This window comes from Chrysochloris asiatica, unplaced genomic scaffold (assembly GCF_000296735.1).
Source record: "Chrysochloris asiatica unplaced genomic scaffold, ChrAsi1.0 scaffold00035, whole genome shotgun sequence".
NCBI lineage: Eukaryota > Metazoa > Chordata > Mammalia > Afrosoricida > Chrysochloridae > Chrysochloris > Chrysochloris asiatica.
The window spans coordinates 16,704,234-16,710,833 of record NW_006408553.1 but is presented as its reverse complement, the minus strand read 5'-3'; the positions used below and the strand labels follow the sequence as shown (position 1 = coordinate 16,710,833).

At 35.2% G+C, this 6,600-nt stretch overlaps 1 pseudogene; it reads right to left on the bottom strand.

The window, feature by feature from the left end:
- Positions 1-1,739: 1,739 nt before the first annotated feature.
- Positions 1,740-2,315, bottom strand: LOC102812753 (annotated as a pseudogene).
- Between the last annotated feature and the right edge of the window lie 4,285 nt (positions 2,316-6,600).

Here is a 6,600-nt window from a genome sequence, read left to right as displayed (position 1 = left end):
ACAACAACAATCAGACAAATAAAGCTGAGGTGCTTGTCAATGGCAAAGAGAATACAGAATGGGTAATAGAAAAAGATAGTTCTAAATATCAGCTAAGGCCACATGGCCAGTCCAGATGAGGACTGTGATTGTTGAGGTTTTTTTTGGGTTTTTTTGTTTTTTTCCTTGTGTGTGTGAATCAAATATTTTTACTCTGTTCATTTGTGAAACATAAAATGTAAATTGGGTCTGTGCATAATCTGGTTGTGTATTAGTTGTATCATTTTAGGTGCAAGTGTGACTTTATAATTGTCCTTATTTAACAATTATGCATATGGTTTAGGAGATATATACACATCCCAAGTTAACAAGGGGTGGATTGTGATAGTTAAGGTTTTGTGTCAATTTGACTAGGTTAGGATACTCAGTGGTTTGGCAGTTGAGATGTAGTTATGCCTCATGATGAGATTTAACATAATCTACTCCAGAATATGGTATATTATGAGCAGGCAATTGAAAGGAAGTTTCCTTGGAGATTTAGACTGCTTCCAATATATTGAACACTCAGGCAATGTTTCACCAGTCCTGCAGCTATGTGAATCAGAAGTCTCCAGGCTTATATCTCTTCCACAGACTTGGGATTTGTCCACTTCTACAGCTGTGTCAGTCATTCCAGAGATTTTGCTTCTCTAGAGAACCTACATTAAGGTACATTCTCTTTACCAGTGACTCAAGAATGCCTTCAGGCAGAAGAGAAAGGGAAATTGTAAATTTATTTATTTCCATCTATTTTGTCTCCAATTGTAGGCCTGTATTCCTGTTCTCCAGTATCCAGCATGTTCTGTTTTATTGCTATTCAGCTTCAAGCTGTTTAAGTAAGGAGCAATCACCCCTTCATGAGCAGAAAGAGAAATATCTTGTCTGTGTATTTTATTTTGTTTTACACATGCTTGCTCCTTTCTATAGCCATGTATGTTAATATTTATGTAATGCTACACATTGTATTTAAAGAATTGTAAAGTTTTAGATGATATTTTTTTCTAACAGATTTGGTTGAAAACTGGTTGTCAAAGTAGAATTTTCAACTAATAGAAAACTGTCAATTCAATCACATGCTATCTCTAAAGTAGAATATAATATAATTAAAGTACAAAGCAGATCTGTATGCAATGATATTTTAAAATATCCTTGATAAATTACAATGCAAATAGAAAAAGCAGTAATCATATATGTAATAAGATTTAATTTGCTTTTAATGGATTTACATTAATACATTTTGTATAAGGCTTCTAAGAAAGTATTAATAAAGTTTTTTCTGAAGCTAGACTAAAGAGGGTTCATGGGCACAGAAGAGAATAAGAATAAAAATGCATCTTTTAATCTTTTTAACTGTTTGAACCCTTTATTATACTTTTTAAATTACTTTTATAATAATAAAGAAAGCATATACTTCACTAGCTTTCTCATAATACTGATAAGTAAAACAATGCTATAAAATCTTTCCTGATGAAGCCAAGATAGTAATACAAGTCTTAAAATTCTAAGACCAGTAATCACTTGTACCATTAACATGATATCTATATGGAGCTCTGGAGCCCTGGTGTGGCACTGAAGGATAAGCAAAGGATTTCAATATCAGTTTGAATCACAAGGTCGGCAGTTCAAGCTCACCAATAGCTGTTGCCCTCAACAGGCCTCAAAGAGATGCGTCAATCACTGTGCTCCCCTACTCTAAGGTATTCACAAGGAAATAAACAATTTTATTTATCCTCTTCCTCCTCCTTTTCCTCTTCTTGCTCTTCATCTTCCTCCTCCAACTTTTTCTGGGCAACTTTAGTGGGACCCTTTGCACCATCAAACTTCCCTTTAGACTTATAGTTGGCAACATCTTTCAGTTTTGCCACCTTGTTGATGAAAAGCTGCTCCTCACTTTCCTTCAAGTTATTCCACACCTCACCCAGCTTTTTGGGTACATCACCCTTCAAGATTCCAGGGTTCATGGATTTGATCTTAGGGGGAACTTCGGAACAAAACAGGAAAAATCCAGACAGCGATCATTTGAGGGCATTGGAGACCTTCTTCTTGCCTCCCTTAGCTCACCCATAATCCTTCATCTCTGGGTCATAATGTACTTTGTCCACCTTTGCCATCTCATCAAATTTAGATTTCTTTTTCCCAGACATAGTCTTCCACCTCTCAGAGCATTTCTTGGGAAATTCTGCAAAATTGACAGGGATCTCTGGGTTTTAATTCTTATGTTCTTCTCTGCATGTCTGCACAAAGAAGGCATATGCAGACATCTTGCCCTTTGGCTTCTTGGGGTCACCTTTAGCCATCCTGATGGTTTTGTCCAGGGTCTGGGTGCATGATAATTTCTTACTGTAAGCATGTTAAAGCAGGCACTTGGAGAAGTTGTTGTGTTTAGATTTTATTGCCTTTCATCTTGCTTATTTCATGCTTCCAGGTATAAATTTAATGCTTCTTTATCTCAAGGTAAGAAACTTGACTGTGTAAATTCATTTTGTCCTGAATTTTCAGGTTCTGTTTATATATTCTCTTATGATCTCTCTTTACAGTGCAAAGTTGGTAGTCCCATGCTTCTTTAGTCATTGGATATATCAGCAAAGCCCCAAGTTCATTTAACTTCCAATTTAACAGCAAGCATGATTCCCAACATATTTCTTTCATATTACTATTGCAGTTGCATTGTCCACAATTGCCTTCAATAATCAGGACTGAAGTGATACCCTCTGATAGCCCAGCTTTAGTTCTTCCTCACTCTGTGGTTCCCAGACATATATAGAAGGCTGCTTCTAGACCCCTCACATAGAGTTCTCACACTTAAGAAAGTTGAGAAAATGCTATTGAGAGCAATGCCCTTATGTGAGAGACTATATGATTGACTGTGAACTGACAAATGTCACTTCATTACAGAGATCCCCACTTTAAACACAGGGGTTCTTTGGCAGGAAGTAGAAAGGACTTGACATGGCAGAATCATCAGTAGGATTTCAGGGAAATTCACTTCTGGGTTACTTGGACAATTTGTTCTAAAACTGCACATGGTTTTCAGTATATTTCCTTTCAAGTGATTCTCTCATCTGATTCTGTGAAGATGGAAGACTCAATTAAGAAACCACTGTGTGGTTGTTACAACTGGACCCTTTGTCCTGCTCAGCATGGAAGGGGAAATAAAAAAAAAAAAGAGAGAAACTCCCCAGAACAAAATCTGTGATAGAGGCTCTATTTGATCTTTCTTTACTGACTAGCCTCAAATAAAGCTTGCTTTTATCTAAAGGGAAGATTCATAAAAGACATAAAGTAACTTAGTTGTTTTGTATTCATGGAGCACAATGACTATAAAAGAGGTCAGTATGCTATTTGTATTCAGAAAAATAGTTCATCCTGTTTGTTAATGTATACCTGCTCATCCATCTATGAGATTACTTAAACTTCCCCTTGACCATATCACTTTACCCCATCTCATCCAAACTGATTATTCTTACCAATTTATAAAAAGTTAAACATTGAGAAATTAGACTGGAGTTGATGTAGCTAGTCTAGGAATTCTGTGAAACAGTTACTTTTGGAGTGCTGTGATCCCAGTAATGGGTATCAACCTAGAAATAAAATGATAATTCAATTTTCTAAAGGATTAGTCACAGATGTGCTTTGCCTACTAAGATTCCTTGTTGTTGTTTGCCGTGGAGTCGGTTCCGACTCATAGCGACCCTGTACCGGGTTTCCGAGGCTGAAAATCTTTACAGGAGCAGACAGCCTCATCTTTCTCCTGCGGAACAGCTGATAGTTTCGAACTGCTGACCTTGCGGCAGCCCAATTCGTAAACACTACGCTACCAGAACTCCTTTATGGAATTTAAAAGTGTTTCTATTAAAATATTGGGCCATCTTCCCATGAGGAAGACTTCTATAGAAATAAAGAATTATATCAGCACTGGACTTTGAACCACAAGATTGGCAGTTATAATCCACCAGGAAATACAGGATTGTTATGAGACAAAATTCGCTCTGCAGTACTTAGTAACAAATAAGTTCATATATGGTTCCCAAAGTGGGGTGTAGAAATGTTAGGTGCTCACAGTGATAATTTTGGTGTAAAATAAAATAATGAATGTTCTATTTATATTTATTTTTACTTAACTTTACTTACTTCACAATATTAAATCATGAGTTGACACTGTTGCCCCCTTGTTATGTTTTAATAGTGAGAGTCAGTTCTCCTATGACATCTGTGGGAAAGTGGTAGGATTGAAAATAGTAACCTTACTTATTTATTCTGAATTATTCTAGCTATTACAATTTACACATGTTTCAAAGTTGAGCTTTTACTGATGGTATTATTCAGATTTAGTTCAGTCAGTCATCGCAAGTAGATTGGTAAAATTTCTGTGAGTTTTACACAGGAAAAAAACAAAACAAAAAAATGAAACACTAGAAAATGTGAAGAAAATAAATTATTTTAATCTTTTACCTTTAGAATGAGCTTTTCATCATTTGTATTAAAAATTAAAGGCTAAAATGATTTAATAAGCTCTATCACTTTCAATCCTGTTTCTCCTGGTATATATATATTTATATATACAATATATAAATATAAAATCACCCATTATATATATTCATGAGAGTACTCTGGATTTTTTCCTATTAATTAAAACCACACAAAACTATTTTTAAAATATAATTTAAACTATTTTCCCCTCTTAATGTTATATTTCCATTAGCTTTTATAATGCATATCAAATAAAAATACAGTATTTAAAGCATATAATTTAAAATGTAATTTTCATATAACTATTAGGGCTATATTGTTCTTTTTAAAAAATTAATGGAGTGCATGATCCAAAAATTTTCAGGATGTCACTGAAAATAGCATAGTAGGGAATTCCAAAAGTCTGTTCTTGAAGTAAAGCAATGATTAAGCTGGCAGAAACTTTCAAATCAACATATTCTGATCTCTGGAGTCTAAGTTTAAAATTATAGCTACCAAGGGGATGCTTAAAGAAGAAAGAGGCTGCTGAAATTTGATAGGCAAGCATTGTGCCATATTAACTTACCTGTCTACCACCTCTCCTCCCCAGAATGTGGCCATGAAGAAGGTGAATTTACTCCGGGTGCTGCTTGCTGACGTTACAGAAATCTGTATAGACCTTGATCTTGGAAAATAGCAGTTGGGTTCTACCAACATATTGTGCCTCCCAGAAGGATAGACTTAGTAGTTTGGTTTTGTTTATAGCCTTTTTCAGGGTTGGGATATATTGCCACATTGTTTTTGCCCAATGCACACAAAGACAAATAGACTAGTCACAGTCACCTGAGGCAAGGACCAGAGATGGGGTAAATAGCAGACAGATTTAAAGTCTGAAAGTAGAACATTGAGAAGGAAATACATGGGAAGGAAACAAGGGCTTTGAAAATCCTCACAGATACTGAAAAATCTAAAAGATTCCTAGGGATGGATGCATGTTCACAAAAGACTTAAGATCATAAGCTTCCATGTTTCCTAATGTTTAGAAACAGTTCAAGCATGAATTAAAGGTGACCAGTACAGAAACAATCTATATAAACTAAGAATGTCTTTCTTTCTCTCTTTTTTTTTTTATTTTAAACAACAACAAAAAAACTTTGTGTTGAGAATTGGGTGAAGATTTACAGATAAAATCATTAGTTTTACATAAACAATATATTAATTCATTTCATGATTACTATCCCTCCATGGATCAAAAATTATCCTCTTTCTTCCCTGTGGCTTCTATTTCCATTTCTTACTTTTGTCCCTAGGTACATGTTGCCCCTTTGATTTTGAATTATTGACTGTTTCATCATTCATAGTAAGCATACCTTTCTAGTGTTGTTGTTCTTCCCATATATCTAACTACTGCATGGCTGAAAGTTGGGACCTGAAGGTGAGGTCCTTTCCAGAGCTGAAGGGTGAATGAGGGCCAGAGTCTCAGGGCCCTCCAGTCTCTTTCTGTTCTTTTGTTTTCCAAATAATTTTGAGTTTTGTTACACATATTCTTCTGCTCTATCCAGGACCTTCTAATATGATCCCTTTAGAGCAGCTGGTGGTGTTATCTGGACATGATCTAGTTCTTCTGTTCTCAAAGTCACAGAAACTGATGTTCATATGTTCAATTAATATGTTAGGATAATTGATTCCAAGCACCTTCAGTTCTCATCATTCTTCATTCTTCTGCATGTTGAATGACCAACAGCTGCACCTTAGATGGCCACTCATAAGCTTTTAATATCCCAGATGTTACTTACCAAAGTAAGATGCAGAACATTCTTTATGGACTTTTATGTCAGTTGGTCATGGTGTCTCCGAGACTATGATCAGAGCTCCCAGACTTAGCTAGCTACGCATTGTCTTAAGATATTTGATAATATCTCAGAAGATTCTATCCTTTTGATCACTGTATGCTCCACAATATTCATAGTTGTGTTTATAGGAAATGAAAATGCTAATGTACCAATATCTTCTTAGAAACTCTTGCATATTGTGCATATATATATATATATATGTATAATAATAATACATATTATGTATATTTTGTTGTTGTTTATTGTTGTTATATGCCATGGAGTCGGTTCCACCTCATAG